We start from the raw sequence: 24,480 nt of genomic DNA, 5'->3' as shown, positions 1-24,480 counted from the left end.
GATTCTAGGATCAAAATGGATGCAAATAAGATCCTAGTGAAAGCTAAGGTGATGGATTAAGATGAAATGCAAGATGCAAGACTAAATGCTCAAGATGATGAAGATATGAAACTAGGTTAATTCCAAGTTGAAGATTAAATTCTATTATATGAGTTAATTATTCTATAAAAGTATATGTATTTAAGCTAAATTAAAATAAACTAAAATGCTATGAGATAAATGCTTGATGTTTGAAGATAACAAAGAGAGCTCCTTAACCTGCAAATTGACTATAAGTTTGATGCACACAAGACTTGATTATTTTGAAGAAGGAATAAGCTCTATTTATAGGGAAAATAGGGCAATGAAGGGTTGAGATTGGATAATCTCAACAAGGGCTAGGATTGAAAGTTATTAATCCATGTGAGGGATTTAGTCCAATCTCAAATTGACAAATGTCACCTTGAGAGGTCTTGAGAGGAGATGAAAGAGGCATTAAAAACCCAAGGAGACATGAAAATTACCTTAGGAGGTAAGGGTTAAGGTTAGGTTAGGGTCATCCATTAGATAAATGTTTTACCCAAGGGGCAAACTCTTGTACAAGGGTTAATATTCTCCAATAATAACCTGCAATAGAAATTTCCAAGATGAAAAACTTCAAATAGCAGAAAATTTCTCTCAATTGACAAACCAATTGCACTCTAATGGCTTTGATTCCATGTAAGAATTTTCCAAGATCTAGATTCCAATTGATAGCACAATAAGAAAGATAAATAGATTTGATAAGATTAAATTGTATTCCTATCAAGATGCAAAATACTGATCAACTGGATCATTAAAAATTATTGTTAAATACAATGTAGATGAGGCTTATTATAAAGGCAAGGCCATATGGATATGTGAGCACACAATTATGACATGTGGCTCAATGAGAAACAAGGGTAGGTGAGGGTAGGTAGGAGAAATAAAAAAATATTCCACGAGAGATGGATCACCCACCGAAGGTGAAATTATCATCCCATAGTAAGTGGATATGATAAAGAACAACAATATCACACCATAAAAGGTGGAATTTCTCCTACATACACACTTGCAATGCATGCACATCCCTAAGTGTTTCATATCCAAACTACTATGAGATGCATTATCCTAGGTCAACTCAAGTAAGGTGTAATTATGAGAAATATTTTGCACCAACATGATCCACTTTTGATTTTCTAATGGTATGAATTGTCTCGTGCACAATGATTATTTCTTCCACAAGTGACATAAATCCACTCTGTTCTTCAAAAATTAAGCATGTCAGAATAAATTTCATTTTTTGAACCATTACTTTTGTAATGACTTTATACACTATATTATGGACTGAGATTCGACGAAAATTTCCAAATGTTTTAATTTTTTCCACTTTTGAGATCAAAGCAACCAAGGTGTAATTTAACTCTTTGGCCACAACGGTATCCTCCATAGCTTCCTCTACTACCCTCCGGGTATATGCATGAAGTTGTGGTACCAAAAAGGTGCCACACTTAAAAAAAAAATTAAAAAGTGCATAAGGTGCATGCACTATAGGGCATGCACCCTATAGTGCGCACGCCTTATAAGGCGTATTTGCATTGTAAACAACAAAAAAACCTTGCTCTGCATTTCTGCATTCCAAACCCACATTTTGGCATTTTTGGGTGCTATTTTTTTGTGCTCGCCCTTTGTAAAAGCTTGAAATTGGGCACTAAGTTGTCCATCTCTCATCAAAATGCTGCCACGCCATCAAAGAGCTCAAAGAGGTATGTATTTTTATTTTCTTATTGTCATTTTTTTTTATTAATTTGAAGATTAAACTAGGTTTATTGATTTAAATTTATTTTCATTATCAAGAAATGAGATTAGACAAGAAAATGCTGAAAACACTCAATCACCTCCTCATGAAGACCATATTGAAGAAGAAGCACATCAAGAACCTCCTACAAACCCTAGACACCCCATAGGTACACAAGAAAACCTATTAGGTCAAATAGAAAATAGCCAAAAATAGCTTGAAGGTTTAATCACAAGGCTAAAAGATCCCACTGGAACAAACTCCCATAGGACAAATCTTGCCAGTTCTTTGCAATCTATTGTATCTCACATACAATCTGTGAGTGGGCAAATAAATTTTTGGTCCTGTAAGAAGGAAGAACAAAAGCAATTTTATGCTGACAAATTATCATATGCGATAGTGAAGAAAAAGAAAATTAATAAATTTGACTTGTGTGCTCTTTTTATGGACCCCCGAACGAATCAACCTTTACACCCTGGATGTAGGAGATTCCCTATTCATTGGTGTCATCATGAAGGGATTAAGAAAATTTTTTGGGATAGGTGGTGGATGGTATTTGATTAGCCCCCACGTAATAGTCATGAGGTACCCCAATACTTTTTGAGAAAACTGTACTGTGAGTTTGTCCTTAATGAGATCCCAAACTATTTTGATTTTCTAGATTTCCAAGGTAGAGGTGGGGGTTCCTCGCATGATAGAGAGGGTGCACAGTGTGATCCAAATCTCCCACCAAGACCCTTAGCTAGACCTATGGTGGAGCATGTTATTATTCCTTCCATTGTGAAGGAGAGTATTGAGGTCGAAACTCTAGACTCGATTAGCTCACCCACTCAGACCCTTATACAGTATGCTAGTCCTCTAGTAGAGGGTGATGCGAGTGATGATGTTGATTATTCTAGGCATCAAGTTCCAGCTCATTTTTGTCGATCTTGTGGTTCTCTTTGCACTTATGATCCTAATAGTTCTGAGAATACACGTGCACAAGCGGAGTTTGCTATAGAGAATATTGTCATGACAGAATCCTTGTTGAATGAAACATTTGGCATTGATACCCAGGTGAATTTCATTACAAGTTCATTTCATTCTTTTTATTAAATCTTATATGTAAATTTGAGAATATATCTAAATTAGTAAATTATTATGATAAAAAATTAGGGTCAAAGTGTTCACAATACTAGCAACATTCCTGCAGCACCCCTTTTCACTACTTCGTCGAGTCCACGGGTATACAACGAGTGAAAAAATATAATTATTATATGTAGATAGTTGAACCTTATGTGAATGATTTTCTAGTTACTCATTTTAGATGTCAAATAGTTTGATGCTAGAGCTTCAACATCAGCACCTCGTAGTGTATTTCATCGACAATCTTTCACCCAGGTAAACAATTTATCTTTAATGTTGTTATTAAATAATATAGATAGTTTTGGTGATTAATCAATATACTTTGTTTAATTTTCAGATGTTGAATTTGGAGACTCCTCCTGCTATCTGCACATCAATGGAGCGCGGTGCTGCAACAGTAGCGAGTTCAACTACTTTAACAGAAGTATGAGACATATTTGTAAATTTAGTAAATTTAGCATTACATTTGTTATCTTAATAATATGTTATTGAAAATTTTAATGACACTTGTATTTAGTTTAATTTATATTGTGATGCTTACAGGAGGGGCTTGTCACTCCAGATCATGAACGTGCACCTATTGTGGATGAACATCATGATTATTTGTATGCGGTAAGTGACTATTCTATTATATGTCATTCTAAAATTTAATTTTTGTATATGCTAACATCATTCTTTTCATTGTATCAGGTGGAGTTACAAAAAAGTCTGGAGAGGAGGTCGAGTGGACGTACTCGAAAGACACCTACATCATATACATCTCCATCCCCTCAACAGGCAAAGATATCTTGTGATCTATTTCCTTCCCCTAGAAGGAAATGAATATAATAGGGTCCTATGTTGTATGCCTATATGGCAATTTTGAACATATGTTTTGTATTACGAATATGTGACATTCTATTGCCATATGGCTTTTGGCAAGCTCCTATTTGACTTTATTGGATACCATGTTGTATGCCTATATGGAAAATTTGAACATGTGTTTTGTATTACGAATATGTGACATTCTATGTCCATATGGATTTTGGCAAGCCCCTATTTGACTTTATTGGATATCATGTTGTATGCCTTTATAGCAATTTTGAACATATGTTTTGTTTTATGAATATGTGAAATTCTAAGTCCATATGGCTTTTGGCAAGCCTATTTGTTTGTATTGGATATATTTGATAGTTTTAATGGTATAGAATGTTGCATGGATTTGTAGATTTTTGGTTAATGCAAATCATTTATCATGGTTATCCATAATCGCAGTACAAATGATTAGATGAATAATTGCACAAAGTTTATTATTACTTAAGCTTTGAACCTAAATATGTGTTTGTAATCCAAGACACAAGCCACCCTGATGCGTACAAGCTGATGGTTCGGTGCCGCAACATGACCCTGCAGGATCAGATAGATCGTTCTTATGATTAACAGGCATGAAGAAACATGATGCCGAATATTAACAACTTTGAGCAATTTGAGCACTTGGGCGATTTGGCTGCTAGGGTGTGGCCCAAAACGATCAAGCAAGTTGGAGAGAAAAAAGAAGGCATTCCTAGTGTAAACCCAACCACCCCGACATGTACAAGCTGACGGTTTGGTGCCGCAATGAGCAGATTGAAAGATGGGGCATTGTGCAACTTTTCATTGAACTCATCTGATGCTTTTTGTCGCAACTGAGAAAGAATCACCACGAGCAACTGGATTCGAGTCTACCCAAACTGAGAGAGGCTCTTTTAGAGTGCCATAACATGACCCCATAGGATTAGATAGATCGTTCTTATGATTAACGGGCATGGAGAAACGTGATGTCGAATATTGACAACTTTGAGCAATTTGAGCACTTGGGCGATTTGGCTGCTAGGGTGTGCCCCGCAACGATCGGGTGAGTTGGAGAGCAAAAAGAAGGAATTCCTAGCGTAAACCCAGCCACCCTAACACATACGAGCTGATGGTTCAGTGCTGCGATGAGCAGATTGAAAGATGGGGCATTGTGCAACTTTTCATTGAACTCATTTGACACTTTTTGTCGCAACCGAGAAAGAGTCGCTACGAGCAACTGGATCTGAGTCTACCCAAACTGAGAGAGGCATTTTTAGACTACCATAATATGACCCTGTAGGATCAGATAGATTGTTCTTATGATTAATGGGCATAGAGAAATGCGATGCCCAATATTGACAACTTTGAGCAATTTAAGCACTTGGGTGCTTTGGCTGCTAGGGTGTGGCCTGCAATGATCAGGCGAGTTGGAGAGAAAAAATAAGGCATTTCTAGCATAAAATCAGCCACCCTGATGCATACAAGTTGATAGTTCAGTGTCGCGATGAGTAGATTGAAAGATGGGGCATTGTGCAACTTTTCATTAAACTCATCTGACGCTTTTTGTCGCAACCGAGAAAGAGTCACCACAAGCAACTGGATCTAAGTCTACCCAAACCAAGAGAGGATTTTTTAGAGTGCCATAACACAACCCTGTAGGATCAGATGGATCATTCTTATGATTAACGGGCACGGAGAAACGTGATGTTGAATATTGACACCTTTGAGCAATTTGAGCACTTGGGCGATTTGGCTGCTAGGGTGTGGCCCACAACGATCGGGTGAGTTGGAGAGCAAAAAGAAGGCATTCCTAGCATAAACCTGGCCACCCCAATGTGTACGAGCTGATGGTTTGGTGCCGTGACGAGTGGATTGAAAGATGGGGCATTGTGCAACTTTTCATTGAACTCATCTAATGCTTTTTGTCGCAAGCGAGAAAGAGTCGCCATGAGCAGTTGGATCCGATTCTACCCAAATCAAGAGAGCCTTTTTTAGAGTGCCATAACATGACCCCATAGGATCAGATGGATCATTCTTATGATTAACGGGCATGGAGAAATGTGATGCTGAATATTGATAACTTTAAGCAATTTGAGCACTTGGGCAATTTGGTTGCTAGGGTGTGGACCGCAACGATCAGGCGAGTTGGAGAGAAAAAAGAAGGCATTCCTAGTGTAAACCCAACCACCACAACATGTACAAGTTGGCGATTTGGTGCCGCGATGAGCGGATTGAAAGATGGGGCATTGTGCAACTTTTCATTGAACTCATCTGACGCTTTTTGTCACAACCGAGAAAGAGTCGCCACGAGTAACTGGATCCGAGTCTACCCAAACCGAGAGAGGATTTTTTAGAGTGCCATAACATGACCCCGTAAAATTAGATGGATCGTTCTTATAATTAACGAGCACAGAGAAACGCGATGCCGAATATTGACAACTTTGAGCAATTTGAGCACTTGGGCAATTTGGCTGCTAGGGTGTGGCCTGCAACAATCGGGCGAGTTGGAGAGCGAAAAGAAGGAATTCCTAGCATAAACCCAACCACCCCGATGTGTACAAGCTGACAGTTTGGTGTCACAACGAGCGGATTGAAAGATGGGGCATTGTGCAACTTTTCATTGAACTCATCTGATGCTTTTTGTCACAACCGAGAAAGAGTCACCACGAGCAACTGGATCTGAGTCTACCCAAACCAAGAGACAATTTTTTAGAGTGCCATAACATGACCCCACAGGATTAGATGGATCATTCTTACATGTCACTAACATTGAGAAAAACCATGTCGAATTTTGACAATTTTTCACACTTTGAGTGATTGACAACAAATGAGCATTTTTTACATCTTTTACCATATTAACAATGTATACTTCACGAAATGATCCCATGTGATCTCTAATGGTCCAAAATGACATTATTTACATAAAATCACACAAAACAAGACAAAAACATAATTTTTTATATTACAATGCCTCGAGTAGTCAAAAATACAAGTCATGTACATATATCCAAATAAGATTGATATTACAATTGTTTTACATTTACATTTAATCCAATGAACCATCTGGATCTGCTCTACTCTTTATTGTGTCTAGTATGGCCTCATGGTAAAACTCACAAACCTTCCATAGGTTCTTGTTTAGTGGTCTACCCCCATATCTGATCAAATGAACATTTGAAGCTACAACAACGTTAGAATAATGAAGAATCTTCCTATGTGTCTCGAAGTCCTCGAACAACCACAAGTTAGACTTCTTCACTGGGTACCTTCTAAGCCATGTACCAGTAACAACTACTGATCTTGTGGGGTACTCAATATTTTCTCCATCTACCACAGGGCGATCCAATTTCTTTTTTGCATCCACACAATGACATAGGTAATAATCTATTCCTTCTTCATTATCTTTAGGTGCAATTACTACATAAACATGCCCTGCAATGATAAAGTGAGAAGAATTTAGCAAACAACTAAGGTAAAATATTAAAGTACAAAAAATTGCATGTGGATAATTTACCTGGTTGGACTAAATTTGACACATGGTCAAAGTCAATTGATGCTTCCATTTGTGTGAGTTGTAGTGCACTCGGAGGTTGATATGTCTCAAGTGGGATTAGAGGTCTCATACACAATTCGTCCACCCACTCCTTTGACTCATAGTCATTATAGGCACCATCTCTACATGAAGAACAATAACATGTCATCTGCCACGTATGGATAGTCCATGAACCTGCATTAGAGCTTTTGAAAGAGTGTAGCTCACTTGATCTTGTCAATGTACAACAATCTTCTAATTTTGCAATGTTAGTATCATCTACCAACCAAAACAATATGTGAACTAAAGACTTACCTTGATTACCTAGACCAATTGTACCATTGCACAATTGAACAATTGATTTTGCATCTTTCAAGTTTGCATTCCCTTTGTACTTTAACCCTTCTCATGCTAAAGCTCTTTTAATAGATGCTCCTGCACCATCATGCTCCCCTTTTCCATGCCCAGCCTCAGAGAAATTGCACATATGTTGAATAGCAGTCAACTTATGCATCCTAATCAACCAATAAAACATCCGAGAGTTCTTAAATTGTGATGCACAATTATCTAACCATATGATATGTTGACAAAATGATATGCCTCGGCTAGCCAAATCATCGTAGAATATCTGAAAACAACCTTGCACAAACTCTGTAGAGTGTAAGCAATCATCACTGATGTAAAAATGATACTCCCTCAATATCTTCCTATCCTCTTCCATACTATCATGTGCATGAATGAATGCTATATGCACAAATATGGCAACTTGTGTGGAGTTGTAATATTATGATTGCACCTCATTTTGCGGTTGTACTGTGTAGTTCTCTGCAAAGTCAACAATTGAAATGATTGTATGAAGTGGAAATGTGTCCTTGCATAGCTTAAATTTTAAGTCCAACCAACGAGCTCGATGGTTATACCTTGCATACTCATACACTATATTCTCATGAAAGATGCCCATAAATTGATACACTGGAATCTTCTCACTAACCAATTCACACCTTTTTGCTTCTTTTCCATCTTTTAGCATGTAGGCCACTGTCTTATATTTTCTAAATTCTACTAATTCATTACCAATTTCTTGTCCAATATCCATATGTTGAAAAATTTGTAAATGTTGTAATCCACCACAATCAACACATGTGCCATCCAAGCAACACTTATTGTAATATACTTGACCATCTACTCTTTCACATAAGATGCTAGATATGAATTCCCTTGAAGCTGTCGGTGGACCATTTATGTTGCATTCCTGCAAAACATTGTTAGCATGCAAATCTATACATATGCGTTGATAAACATCATAATGGTTAGAAAATTCAATATGTACTCTATAACAACAAGTTGTGCGTGTGTGATTTATTTTGACATAAAAAGGCTTTACCATTTCAAAGAACCTTTGACTAATTTTTATTTGAGGATATATATGTTGAAACTTGGAAAAAAATTGTGTTTGAGTCATATCCAAAAAATGTTTCGGATGTGGATCATGGATTTTACTACCAATCCTCCTTCTTATACCATCTCTTTGATTTGTAGAGACCCTTGTGCTATTCTTCCAAAAATCTTCAATTAGGGATATCAAGGCTTCAACAATTGCTTTTTCTTTCCGTGGTAATCTATCGGAAAATGCCCATAACTCATTGTTATATGGATCCTCCACTCTTTGTCGCCTTCCCAAAGCTCTCATTAGAGTTTGTCTACTTATCTTCAATTGTTTACTTGTCTTTCTAAGGAGGCGATCTTTCTTAGTTTGAGTGCTTACAATTGTTGATGTAATGACACATCGTGTGGCATTACTATCTTTTGTGTGTGAGTTAGAACCAATAGTATCATATGTATTCATCGGATTCTTCACAATAGATTTGTCACTTGATTAAATCAATGTTCTTAGCCAAAGAATCTTCATTATAGGCCTAAATTTCAGATTTCTCATCATTTCAACAAATAGTTGACATCTTCCTGTCTCATTTAAAGGCTCAAAAACTGTTTTCCATATCCGGCTAGCATGTCTTTGACAAGTACACTTTAGAAACTTGTCAACCATTGGTTTCAAAACATTAGCATAAATATAGATAAAATACTTAGGCTTTCTATACAAAACTCTAGGACGTTTTCTCAAAATTTGAGTTATCTCAAGATTACAAATGTCAACAACATTAGGGATAGGTGGCATACCTTCAACTGCAGATGAAAATGATGACATACCTTGAAATTGAGGTGTACAAGATGATGTAGCTCCAATACTTGATGTCAATCATGAAGTACTTGCAATGTCAAATGTCATAGAGGGAGTGCATTCAATATGAGATGTTGTAGACACCAATGGTGTGCCAATAAGAGATGGTGTGCCTTCAACTTGAGATGTAAGAGATGGGGTGCCTTCAACTTGAATTGTGGTAGACATGCTCTCAACCTCAAGATTCAATTGTCTCATTGCACGAAGGTTTTGCATCCATTGACTTTGTGTGGCCAATTTTATCTCTCTCTTAGATTGGATGGATATTTCATGTTCCTCTTCAATTGGCACCTCTTCAATTGACATTGATAGTTCTGATACTTAATGTAAAGAGCTGATGTCAATAGCTAACAAGATGAGAGGGGGGGGTGAATCATACAAACTTAAACTCCATCAAATCAATAGATTCAACCTCAGTAACATATGCTTCAACAATATAACCAAAAACTGTTAAACATGCAAACTCATAAACATATAATCATCATAAAACTCATAACACCAAATTTAACATGGAAACCCAAATAGGGAAAAACCACTATGGGATTTCGGACCCACTAAGAAATATACTCTTCTAGAGTATGCTCGGTTAAAAGCAAATCCTGTTAAAGATTACAAACACATTGCTAGATGTGACCCAGTTAAGGGATTTCCCTCAGATTTGTTAGGATCTTCACTTTGTTAGAAGTGACCTTGTGAAAGGATTTCAAACACTCATTTAGAATGTTACCTTGCTAGAGGGTTTACAAATAAGACTGTTAAGTCCACTCGGTTAAGAGATTTCTCTATTATTCAGAATAAACAGCAGTAGTAAATATATCTGCAACTTCACATCTAATATGCTAAAGTAGATTCTTATTTTCTCAAAACAATCTAGACATAAGACTTATCTTGTCTTCTGCTAGGCTTCCTACTTTGTCATTCAAATAGGTCTTCAAGATTCTTTGCTCGGTAATCACTATGTAGCATCCCTATGCATACATTTGCCCGCATGCATTGTTCATCAAAAATTTCTTATTTATAAACAATTCTCACCGCTTAATCTCCTTGATCACATTTCCCATGATCAATCTTAGCCATCAGATCTTCACACTTGACTAGGTTCAATGCATCTTTCGATCTAAATTTTTTTTACCTTGTCTCGGGACTTGCATTCCTTTCTTGGAACTTATGCAAGGTTATTGCGGTTCAATCTGCATTGTAGATCTTCCTGCCGATCTTCCATTGCCATAGATCCTTTAACAAACTTCATGTGCGGCATTTGAATCATTTATACATCTCCAGCTAATCATTGTCCTTCATTAAATAATGCTTGTATTCATCCAATGCACTCTGTCATAACTCGGTTGCAACTCGGTAAATACTAAACTTTACTCAATAGATATTCTGCCTTCATTAACCGATATCGATAACCTTAGGGTTTATCGACTAGGTTCCTTAAGGTTTACCGACTAGGTTCTTTGCTCGGTGACATAGTATAGTATTAACCTTACAATCAACAAAAAATGTAGGATATCAAAACAATCTAAACATCATGATCTCATCATTGTCTAACTCGGTAATAGTTGCCCATTGAATACCTTATTTCTCCCCTTTCTTATCATATTCTTTCTGTGTCTTTTACCGACCACTTAATTTTCTTCAAATCAATCTCCTCAAGATATGGCAACATCATACTGAATCAAAAAATCAATTTCTTGACATCAATGACAAAATAATGTTATAAAGATAGTTATCATCCTTTTTCCGTTATATCAAATAGCCTTCAACAACCTTCTCAATATCCTTAATGAATATCAACAATCTTTCTTTCTACTTAAAATGACAACAATCTCCCCCTTTGGCATTGATGGCAAAACCAATAATTAAATGGTAATACCAACAAGATATTCAAATTGATTTGGATTCAGATTGTTGTTAAACTTCTCCTGTTATCTTTGAGCTGTAGACTTCTTTTGAAAGTCTTCTCTCGCTGTCATTAGTCTTCTGTTATCTTCTTCATTTGGGATTATACCAATTAGTCTTCTCCATTTTACCATTTAGTCTTCTCCATTTTACCATTTAGTCTTCTCCCCCTTTGACAACAATGCCAAAAAGTAAAAGAACTAAATCAGGATTTCTCCCTCTGTGAAGTGATTTGCCTTGTTGTGTATCATCTCAGTCTTGGTCAGAGCAACTTGTCTTTATTCACTATTTCCTGCACAACTTTATGTGACCTCCTAAAGTGTAAATCAACATCGATCCACACATAATATTCTGTAGATTCATTGAATTGATGCTTTCACCGAACTTAGTTAGTGAGTAGAAGATAGGGGTAGGACCCCTAACTTGCTTCTGAGATACTCAAAAGTGTCCCTTGGTAGTGGCTTGGTGAAGATAAATGTTAATTGCTCCTTTGAACTGATATATTCCAACACAACTTTCTTTTCTTGAACTTCTTCTCTGAGATAATGATACTTTATAGATATATGTTTTGTCTTAGAGTGCATTACTAGATTCTTTGAAATGTTAATGACACTAGTATTATCATAGAATATAGTTACTGGCTCGGTAACTTTTTCATTTATACCTTCCAACAGTTGTTTGATCTATGCTATATTGGTACAATTCAATGCTGCAGCAACATATTCAGCTTTTGTTGTTGACTGTGAAATACATCCTTGTTTCTTGCTAAGCCAACTTACTAGTCTTTCTCCCAAAAAGAAAGCTCCACCACTTGTGCTTTTCCTATCATCAATGTTGTCTGCCCAATCAACATCAGTATAAACTTTTAAATCAAAATCATGTGTCTTTTTATATACTAGGCCATAATCTTCAGTGCCTCTCAGGTATCTAAAAATTCTCTTGATTGTTGTCATATGGGTTTCCTTGGGATCTGCAGAAAACCTTGCAACTATACCTACTGCATGTGCTATATCCGGTCTACTATGCACAACATATTGCAACTTTCCAATCATAGATCGGTAAAGTGTCTCATCAACAGATGCATATTCATCATTCTTTGATAATTTATAGTTGGTAGTCATAGGAGTACTTACCAGTTTAGAATCCTCCATTCCAAATTTCTTCAAGATTTCCTTTATGTACTTGGATTGAGTAATGAAAATCTCATCTTTCATTTGCAGTATCTATAAACCTAAAAAATACTTTATCTCACCGATTAATGACATCTCAAATTCTTTGCACATTTCATTTCCAAAGTTCTTGCATAAGGAGTCATTACCACAAAATATAATATCATCAACAAATATGGTTGAGATCAATATTCCTTTGTTCTCATCATTCTTCATGTACATGTTGTTGTTTTCACTTGTCCTTATAAAACCAATCTTGATCAAATAAGAGAGTAATCTCTCATACCATGCTCTAGGTGCTTGCTTTAGACCATATAAAGCTTTGTTTAATTTACATACCTGATCTTTACTCTTGTCTTCAACAAATCCTTCAGGTTGTTCAATGTAAACTTCTTCTTCTAAGATTCCATTCAAGAATGCAGATTTAACATCCATTTGATATACTTTGAAATTCTTGAAAGCAGCATATGCCAACAATGTTCTTACTCCCTCAAGTCTAGCCACAGGTGCAAAAGTTTCACCATAATCTATTCCTTCTTCTTGAGCAATAACCTTTGCAAACTAGTCTTGATTTGTTGTGAATGACCTCACCTTATTCATTTAGCTTGTTTCTGAAAATCCACTTTGTACCGATTACATTTTTGTCCTTTGGTCTTGGAATCAGTGTCCATGTGTCATTCTGCTTAATTTGGTCAATCTCTTCTATCATAGCATTTACCCAATCTTCACTGTTAAATGCCTCTTTTACTATTCTCAGTTCAAATTCAAAAATCAGACATGTGTTCAGTCTCAGTTTGTTCCTTGTCATCACTGGATCATCCTTATCTCCTATAATCTGACTTGATACATGATGTCTTCTGACATACTTAGATAATATAGGCTCGGTAGACTCTGTATGATCTTCTTCATCACTCGGTAACTGGACATTACCTTCATTTTCTTCAGCAGTTTTCCCGATAAGACTTCTCGATTGAACATAAACATATTCTTCATAATCTTCTGGTTATTTGGAGTTTCCTTCATCATTTGTTTCTGCAAATTCATCAATTTTCACATTTGCACTTTCTACTATTTTGTTAGATGATTTGATCAGACATTTAAACACTTTACTTCTAGAAGAATAACCAAGAAATGTTCCTTCTTCACTTTTCTGATCAAATTTTCCATTCCTGTCTTCTTTGTGAACATAGCATCTACTTCCAAAGATTTTAAAATAACTTACATTAGGTTTCTTGTCATACCAGATCTCATATGGTGTCTTCATAGTTCCTTTCTTCAATTGAACTCGGTTCAGGGTGTAAACTGCAATGCTGATTGCTTCTCTCCAAAATGTTTGAGGTACCCTCTTTTCTATCATCAGGGTTCTGGCACAATCCACAATTGATCTATTTCTTCTCTCGGCTATCCCATTTTGCTGAGGTGTTCTCGGTGTTGACACTTGCCTTTTTATACCATGATCATTGTAGTGTAAATTAAATTCATCAGAAGTGAACTCTCCTCCTCTATTAGATCTAAGACATTTCAGTTGTCTTCCTATTTCATTTTCAACTCTTGCCTTGTACCATTTGAACATTTGAAAAGCTTCTGATTTTTCTTTTAAAAACATGACTAACATCATCCTTGAGTAATCATCCACAAATAATATGAAATATTTATCACCATAATAACTTTGAACTTTCATAGGACCACAAAGATCAGTGTGTACTAGATCTAAAATTCCTTTAGAAGTGTAGGACTTACTTGTAAAGCTTGATCTTGTCATCTTACCCATCTGGCATCCTCAACACATAACATCCTTAGGTTTTTCAAGACTTGGTAGACCTCTTACTTGGTGCTTCTTACTTATTTTGATCAGATTATCAAAATTTACATGACAAAACCTTTTATGTCATAACCAGGTATCATCTATCTTTGCATAAAGACACTTGTTCTGAGTTGAGTCAAGATGAAATGTATTACCTTTTGTTTGTGTCCTGGTAGCAGCTAACTTTCCATGCTTGTTATGAACTTTGACAATTCCTTTCTGAAATTCTATTAGGTAACCTATATTGTTTAGCTGTGCTACACTGAACAAATTGTATTTCAATCCTTCAACCCAGTATACATCATCACATTTAGCAGTCAAGAAGTGTTATAGATCCTTTACCTTTCACTGGACATGGTGTATCATTACCAAATCTTACATAGCCTCCATCATAGTCTTCTAAATTAACAAACTTGTGTTTATCACCTGTCATGTGATGTGAGCATCCATTGTCTATGATCCAAGAATCATTATTATTTATGTGAGATACTAGGGATTTCTCTTCATACCTTTCTTCATCAGATCCATCTTTAATAGCCACATAAACAACTTCCTCAGTATCAGTTTCATCAGATTTGTCATCGTTGGATTCCTCATCAGCTATTAAGCATGTCTTTCTATCTCTCCTTCTGAAGTCTCGGTGTCCTCTGTATTGGTTGTCTTTTTGTCTATCTTCTCGGTAATCTCTCTTCTCACTAGATTCTCTGTCAGGACAGTTAGAAGCCATATGTCCTATTTTGTCACAATTGAAACATTTCAAAGGTATCTTTCCTTTATACTTACCTTTGCCTCTCGGTAATCATCTAGCTAATAATGCTTCAAACTCTTCTTGCTTATTGATTTCCTCATATAGTTTGTGCACTTTTTCCATGTTTTTGCGACATCTTTCACTTGCTCCACTATGATCCCCTTCAGAGTACTTACTCATTATATCATTGTAATCATCAAATTCATCAAGATGAAAAGAACTTAATGCAGATTCAACTTTATTTACCGAATACCCACTGTTATCAAAATTACTTAACTCAAATGCATGTAGCTTACCAATAGTAGCATCCAAAGAAATTGGCATGTTAGGTACAGACCTCAATTCATTGATTGTAGAGATTCGAATAGCATAATTTGGTAGAAGGGTTCTCAACAACTTACTTGTTATATCCTTTTCTTCAATAGTTCCACCTACTCCTTTAATTTGATTTACAGTCTCCTTTAGCCTTATACTATATTGGGTTATGTTTTCACCTTCATTCATTCTCATGGATTCAAGTTGTCCTCTTAGACTATCTACTTTTGCTCTTTGAACATGTTCATCACCACCATACACAGATATGAGCTTAGTTCACATTGCTTTTGCATCATTATGACCTTCTAGGTCATTAAACTCTGAGTCGGTCAATGCTAATGTTATTTCAATCATAGCTTGAATATGGTCTTGCTTTGTCTTTATCTCTTCCAAGGTCATTGGGTTGGTGCTCGGTGCAATGTAATCATTCTCTAGATAATATGTTGCATATTCTCCAATACTTGATAAATGCAGCTTCATCTTTTTCTTCCATGTGGAGAAAATTGACTTGTTTAGCTTTGGTGCATCTCTTTTATACATCTTCGGATCTTTGCTTCAAGTACCTTTAAAATTTTCTTCCAGAGTCCAAAGCTCTGATACCAATTGATAGTTCTGATACTTAATGTAAAGAGCTGATGTCAATAGCTAACAAGATGAGAGGGGGGGGGGGTGTGAATCATACAAACTTAAACTTCCATCAAATCAATAGATTCAACCTCTATAACATAGGCTTTAGCAATATAACCAAAAACTGTTAAACATGCAAACTCATAAACATATAATCATCATAAAACTCATAACACCAAATTTAACGTGGAAACCCAAATAGGGAAAAACCACTGTGGGATTTTGGACCCACTAAGAAATATACTCTTCTAGAGTATGCTCAGTTAAAAGTAAATCCTGTTAAAGATTACAAACACATTTCTAGATGTGACCCAGTTAAGGGATTTCCCTCAGATCTGTTAGGATGTTCGCTTTGTTAGAAGTGACCTTGTGAAAGGATTTCAAACACTCATTTAGAATGCTACCTTGCTAGAGGGTTTACAAATAAGACTATTAAGTCCACTCAGTTAAGAGATTTCTCTGTTATTCAGAATAAACAACATTAGTAAATATATTTGCAACTTCACATCTAATATGCTAAAGAGATTCTTATTTGCTCAAAACAATCTAGACATAAGACTTATCTTATCTTCTGCTGGGCTTCCTACTCTGTCATTCAAACAGGTCTTCAAGCTTCTTTGCTCGGTAATCACTATGTAGCATCCCTGTGCATACATTTGCCTGCATACATTGTTCATCACCAATTTCTTATTTATAAACAATTCTCACCGCTTAATCTGCTTGATCACATTTCCCATGATCAATCTTAGCCATCAAATCTTCACACTTGACTAGGTTCAATGCATCTTTCGATCTGAAAACGTTTTACCTTGTCTCGGGACTTGCATTCCTTTCTTCGAACTTGTGCAAGGTTATTGCAGTTCAATTTGCACTGTAGATCTTCCTACCAATCTTCCATTGTCATAGATCCTTTAACAAACTTCATATGCGGCATTCCAATCATTTATACATCTCCAGCTAATCATTGTCCTTCATTAAATAATGCTTGTATTCATCCAATGTGCTATGTCATAACTCAGTTGCAACTTGGTAAATACTAAACTTTACTCGATAGACATTCCGCCTTCGTTAACCGATATCGATAACCTTAGGGTTTACCGACTAGGTTCTTTGCTCGGTGACATAGTATAGTATTAACCTTACAATCAACAACAAATGTAGTATATCAAAATAATCTAAACATCATGATCTCATCATTGTCTAACTTGGTAATAGTTGCCCATTGAATAACTTATTTCTCTCCTTTCTTATCATATTCTTTTTGTGTCTTTTACCAACCACTTAATTTTCTTGAAATCAATCTCCTCAAGATATGGCAACATCATACTGAATTAGAAAATCAATTTCTTGACATCAATGACAAAATAATGTTATAAAGATAGTTATCATCCTTTTTTAGTTATATCAAATAGTCTTCAAAACCCTTCTCAATATCCTTAATGAATATCAACAATCTTTCTTTCTACTAAAAATGCCAACAAACACCTCTTCTTCTATGGTATTCAATTTCCTTTGTTCACGAAGTTGCTTCATTCCTTCTCTTTTTTTTGCATTCTTAGCTTCACGTTCTTCCAGTGTTATATTTTTTGGTTGTTTCCTCAGCATGACGATGATTATGCATATGTTAAAATGGATATATGAAATTGAAATTGTTTCATGTATTCCTTTTCTAAATTATTTCATAAGATCTTAAAAAGGATGTATGAAATTGCAAATTTTGTTTTAAACCACTAAACAAACAATTTTCGTATGCAACTTCCTTCAAATGTATTGTTAAATCTAATGTAAATCTAATAGGATTATAATCAATTTTGACTCACACTTTTATTCTAACATTTAAACAAAATAACACTTAATAAGTATTTGAAATCTAAAGACAAGAAAATATTACCTCAATTATTCAAATTTGATAAAAAAAACTATGGTCTTCCTCTTTGACGTTGCCAAATGAAAAAAAGGTGGTGGAGAGCTAATCGAATGTATAAAATAATCTTGCATAAAATGTCAACACCATGCAAAAAGCATTTTTTTGTCTGATCATGCGTAGAAAGAAGACAAAATGAGAGAATGTGGGCTTGGATCATGGGTCAAGGGTTCTATATAATCGTTTTTTAGTGCAGCTCATTTGGCTAGCACCAAATATGGCACTACCCACATTTGGCGCTAGCCAAATGACTTCCATTGAAATTTTTTACCTTAAACTAAACACTAACTCTATACCTTATAACCTTTTTTTTGTGTAGCTCATTTTGCTAGCGCCAAATGACTTCCATTGAAATTTTGTACCTTTGATAAATTTCTACTCTATGTTGGTATTTTGGTACGGTTTTGTCATTGATGTCAATGCCTACTAAAACACTAGCACTTTGGAGATCCAGAAGCATTCACCAGCAAGCAAGTAACTATTGAATAGTTATTGGTATATGGTTCACCATCAAGATATAATGATCACTGACACTCAGAATTATGTGGAAGACACATGGTAATGTCAAAGACATCTTTTGGACATCTTTTCCTGGAGTTTTGTTCATTGGTATATTCATATTTGCATATTTGCTTTTACCGGAAAATAGGTCCAGGGTTACCCAGGGTTACACCAACAGGTTTATCTTTTCCAGATCAGCATGGCATGCTAAGGAAATGATTAATTATTGTTGTAAATGCATTAAGCTGACATATTCAATTGGTTATTGCATCGGACATTATATTGTTTGTAAAATGTTTTTATTGTAATATCTTGTAGTGCCGACCTACTAAAATTGGTCTTAGGTTATGGTATAAATGTAAGATGTTAATTGTAAGATTGAATGTGGAATGTGAAAAAGAATTGTGTGAAGGAATATGTGAGGTTAAGCAGAGCTATACACGAATACATCATTTGAAGGTGAAGTTAGGTTTTTGTGAAAGCATATCAGCATTACACCGGTACTAAATCTAGCATATGAAGATGCTATTTTGTGTAGTACATTCTTATTGGATTTAACCATCCAACTATAGTCAATGTGACTCCCATTTTGTGATTGAGTAGTGAGCTCTAGGCTATTGGCCTTTTTGCATGTGCAAACCCCATTTATGTACACTTACTATCTGTAGTAGTATCATCTGATTGTGGGTAAGGTTTCCCATCGTGGTTTTTCTCCTTTCAGGGTTTCCACGTACAAATATTGGTGTCATATGTTGTGGATGACTTTGTGTTTATGTTTCATGCATTAATCTTTACTGGTATAGCTAATAACTGTTAACACTATCTACCAGCATACTTAACTAGTTTATTGGTATTAAGCATTAAGGTGGTTAAGCTATCTTTTGGTTTAAAATTAGTTGACAACTGATTCACCCCCCCCCCTCTCTTAGTTGTCTTCGTGACCTAACACTCTATACCCTATAACCTTTTTTTTGTGTAGCTCATTTGGCTAGTGCCATATTTGGCGCTAGCCAAATGACTTGCATTGAATTTTTTTAACCTTTGATAAATTTCTACTCTATACCCTATAGTTTGATAGCCACAACCATAAAAATTAAACCATATGACTCATTAGGACATAATATGGTGTCATAGGACACCATATGACCCCTTAGGTGTTGTTATGGGTCGTATAGTGTCCTAAGGGGTCATATGGTGTCTTATGACCCCTTAGGACACCATATGACCCCTTATGACACAATATTGTGTCGTTATGGGTCGTAAGGGGTCATATGGTGTCCTATGACCCCTTACAACAACATATGATCCCTTAGGACACCATATGACCCCTTATGACCCCATCTGGGTCGTATGGACACTTAAGGGGTCATATGGTGTCCTATGACCCCTTATGGGTCGTATAGACACCTAAGGGGTCATATGGTGTCCTATGGCAGGACACCATATGACCCCTTAGGTGTCATTATGGGTTGTATGGTGTCATAAGGGGTCATATGGTGTGTTATGACCCCATAGGACACCATATGACCACCTAGGACACAATAGGGTGTCATTATGGGTCGTATAGTGTTCTAAGGGGTCATATGGTGTATTATGACCCCTTAGGACACCATATGACCCCTTAGGACACTGTACGGTGTCGTTATGGGTTGTATGGTGTCCTAAGGGGTCATATGGTGCCCTATGACCCCTTAGGACACCGTATGACTCGTTAGGACAATATCATGTCGTTATGGGTCGTATGGACACCTAAGGGGTCATATGGTGTCCTATACGGCCATAGGACACCATATGACCCCTTAGGTGTTGTTATGGATCATATGGTGTCCTAAGGGATCATATGGTGTCCTATGACACCTTAGGACACCATATGACCCCTACGACACAATAGGGTGTCGTTATGGGTCGTATGGTGTCCTAAGGGGTCATATGGTGTATTATGACCCATTAGGACACCATTTGACCCCTTAAGACATAATATGGTGTCGTTATGGGTCGCATGGACACCTAAGAGGTCATATGGTGTCCTATGGGGCCTCAGGACACCATATGACCCCTTAGGTTTCGTTATGGGTTGTATGGTGTCGTAAGGGGTCATATGGTGTCCTATGACCCCCTAGGACACAATAGGGTGTCGTTATGGGTCGTATGGTGTCCTAAGGGGTCATATGGTGTCTTATGATCCCTTAGGACATAATATGGTGTCATTATGGGTCGTATGGTGTCCTAAGGGGTCATATGGTGTCCTATGGCCCCTTAGGACACCATATGACTCCCTAGGACACAATAGGGTGTCGTTATGGGTTGTATGGTGTCCTAAGGGTTCATATGATGTCTTATGACCCGTTAGGACACCATATGAACCCTTAGGACATAATATGGTGTGGTTATGGGTTGTATGGACACCTAAGGTGTCATATCATGTCCTATGGGGCCATAGGACACCATATGACCCCTTAGGTGTCATTATGGGTCATATGGTGTCGTAAGGGGTCATATGGTATCGTATGACCCCTTAGGACACCATATGACCCCATAGGACACAATAGGGTGTCATTCTGGGTTGTATGGTGTCTGGTCATATGGTGTCTTATGACCCCTTAAGACACCATATGACCCCTTAGGACATAATATCGTGTCATTATGGGTCGTATGGACACCTAAGGTGTCATATGGTGTGCTATGGTGCCATCAGACACTATATGACCCCTTAGGTGTCGTTACGCGGGTCATATGGTGTCCTAAGGATAGGACACCATTTGACCCCCTAGGACAAAATAGGGTGTCGTTATGGGTCGTATGGTGTCGTAAGGGGTCATATGGTGTCTTATGACCCCTTAGGACACCATATGACCCCTTAGGACATAATATGGTGTCGTTATGGGTCGTATACACACCTAAGGGGTCATATGGTGTCCTATGGGGCCATAGGACACCATATGACCCCTTAGGTGTCGTTATGGGTCGTATGATGTCCTAAGGGGTCATATGGTGTCCTATGACCCCTCAGGACACCATATGACCCCCTAGGACACAATAGGGTGTCGTTATGGGTCGTATGGTCTCCTAATGGGTCATATGGTGTCTTATGAGACCTTAGGACATGATATGACCCCTTAGGACACAATACGGCGTCGTTATGGGTCGTATGGTGTCCTAAGGGGTTACATGGTATCCTATGACCCCTTAGGACACCATATGACCCATTAGGACACAATATGGTGTCGTTATGGGTCATATTGACACCTATGGGGCCATAGGACACCATATGAACCCTTAGGTCTCATTATGGGTTGTATGGTGTCGTAAGGGGTCATATGGTGTCCTATGACACCTTAGGACACCATATGACCCCCTAGGACACAATAGGGTATCGTTATGGGTCGTATGGTGTCCTATGGGGTCATATGGTGTCGTATGACCCCTTAGGACATAATATGGTGTCATTATGGGTGATATGGACACCTAAGGTGTCATATGATGTCCTATGGGGCCATAGGAAAACATATGACCCCTTAGGTTTCATTATGGCTCGTATGGTGTTATAAGCAGTCATATGGTGTCCTATCTTAGGACACCATATGACCCCCTAGGACACAATAGGGTGTTGTTATGGGTCGTATGATGTTCTAAGGGGTCATATGGTGTATTATGACCCCTTAGGACACGATATGACCCCTTAGGACATAATATGGCGTCGTTGTGGGTCGTATGGACACCTAAGGGGTCATATGGTGTCCTATGGGAACATAGGACACCATATGACCCCTTAGGTGTTGTTATGAGTCGTATGGTGTCCTAAGGGGTCATACAGTGTCCTATGACCCCTTCCAACACCATATGACCCCCTAGGACACAATCCAGTGTCGTTATGGGTCGTATGGTGTCCTAAGGGGTCATATGGTGTCTTATGACCCCTTAGGACACAATATGGTGTCGTTATGGGTCGTATGGTGTCCTAAGGGGTCATATGGCGTCCTCTGACCCCTTAGGACACCATATGACCCCTTAGGACATAATATGGTGTTGTTATGGTTCGTATAGATACCTAAGGGGTCATATGCTGTCCTATGGGGCCATAGGACACCATATGACCCTTAGGTGTCGTTATGGGTCATATGGTGTTGTAAGGGGTCATATGGTGTCCTATGACCCCTTAGGACACCATATCACCCCCTAGGACACAATAGGGTTGTCGTTATGGGTCGTATGGTGTCCTAAGGGGTCATATGGTGTCTTATGACCCCTTAGGACACCATATGACCCCTTAGGACATAATATGGTTTTGTTATGGGTTGTATGGACACTTAAGGGGTCATATGGTGTCCTATGGGGCCATAGAACACCATATCACCCCTTAGGTGTTGTTATGGGTCGTATGGTATCGTAAGGGGTCATATGTTGTCCTATGACCCCTTAGGACACCATATGACCCCCTAGGACACAATAGGGTGTCGTTATGGGTCATATGGTGTCTTAAGGGGTCATATGGTGTCTTATGACCCCTTAGGACACAATATGGTGTCGTTATGGGTCGTATGGTGTCCTAAGGAGTCATATGGTGTCCTATGACCCCTTAGGACATAATATGGTTTTGTTATGGGTCGTATGGACACCTAAGGTGTCATATGGTGTCCTATGGCGTATAGTGTCCTATGGGGCCATAGGACACCATATGACCCCTTAGGTGTCGTTATGGGTCGTATGGTGTTGTAAGGGGTCATATGGTGTCCTATGACCCCTTAGGACACCATATGACCCCCTAGGACATAATAGGGTGTCGTTATGGGTCGTATGGTGTCCTAAGGGGTCATATGGTGTCTTATGAACCCTTAGGACACCATATGACCCCTTAGGACATAATACGGTGTCGTTATGGGTCGTATGGTGTCCTAAGGGGTCATATGGTGTCCTATAACCCCTTAGGACACCATATGACCCGTTAGGAGACACTATAGTGTCGTTATGGGTTGTATTGACACCTAAGGGGTTATATGGAGTCCTATGGGGCTATAGGACACCATATGACCCCTTTGGTGTTGTTATAGGTCGTGTGGTATCGTAAGGGGTCATATAGTGTCCTACGACCCCTTTGGTGTCATTATAGGTCGTGTGGTGTCGTAAGGGGTCGTAGAGTGTCCTATGACCCCTTAAGACACTATATGACCCCCTAGGACACAATAGGATGTCGTTATGGGTCCTATAGTGTCCTAAGTGGTCATATGGTGTCTTATGACCCCTTAGGACACCATTTGACCCCTTAGGACATAATATGGTGTCGTTATGGGTCGTATGGATACCTAAGGGTTCGTATAGTGTCTTATAGGGCCATAGGACACCATATGACCCCTTAGGTGTCGTTATGGGTCGTATGATGTTGTAAGGGGTCATATGGTGTCCTATGACCCCTTAGGACACCATATGACCCCCTAGGACACAAAAGGGTGTCGTTATGGGTTGTATGGTGTCCTAAGGGGTCATATGGTGTCTTATGACCCCTTAGGACATAATATGGTGTCGTTATGGGTTGTATGGACACCTAAGGGTTCATATGGTGTCCTATGGGGCCACAAGACACCATATGACCCGTTAGGTGTCGTTATGGGTCGTATGGTGTCCTAAGGAGTCATATGGTGTCCTATGACCCCTTAGGACACCGTATGACCCCCTAGGACAAAATAGGGTGTCGTTATCGGTTGTATACTATCGTAAGGGGCCATACGGTGTCTTATGAACCCTTAGGACACCATATGACCCCTTAGGACATAATATGGTGTCGTTATGGGTCGTATGGACACCTAAGGGGTCATATGGTGTCCTATGGGGCCATAAGAAACCATATGACCCCTTATGTGTCGTTATGGGTCGTATGGTGTCCTAAAGGGTCATATGGTATCCTATGAGCCCTTAGGAAACCCAGATGACCCCCTAGGACACAATAGGCTGTCGTTATGGGTTGTATGGTGTCCTAAGGGGTTGTATGGTGTCT

This window comes from Cryptomeria japonica, chromosome 11, assembly GCF_030272615.1.
Source record: "Cryptomeria japonica chromosome 11, Sugi_1.0, whole genome shotgun sequence".
Taxonomy (NCBI): Eukaryota; Viridiplantae; Streptophyta; class Pinopsida; order Cupressales; family Cupressaceae; genus Cryptomeria; species Cryptomeria japonica.
The sequence above is the reverse complement of the archived record's forward strand: the minus strand, read 5'-3'. Positions refer to the sequence as shown.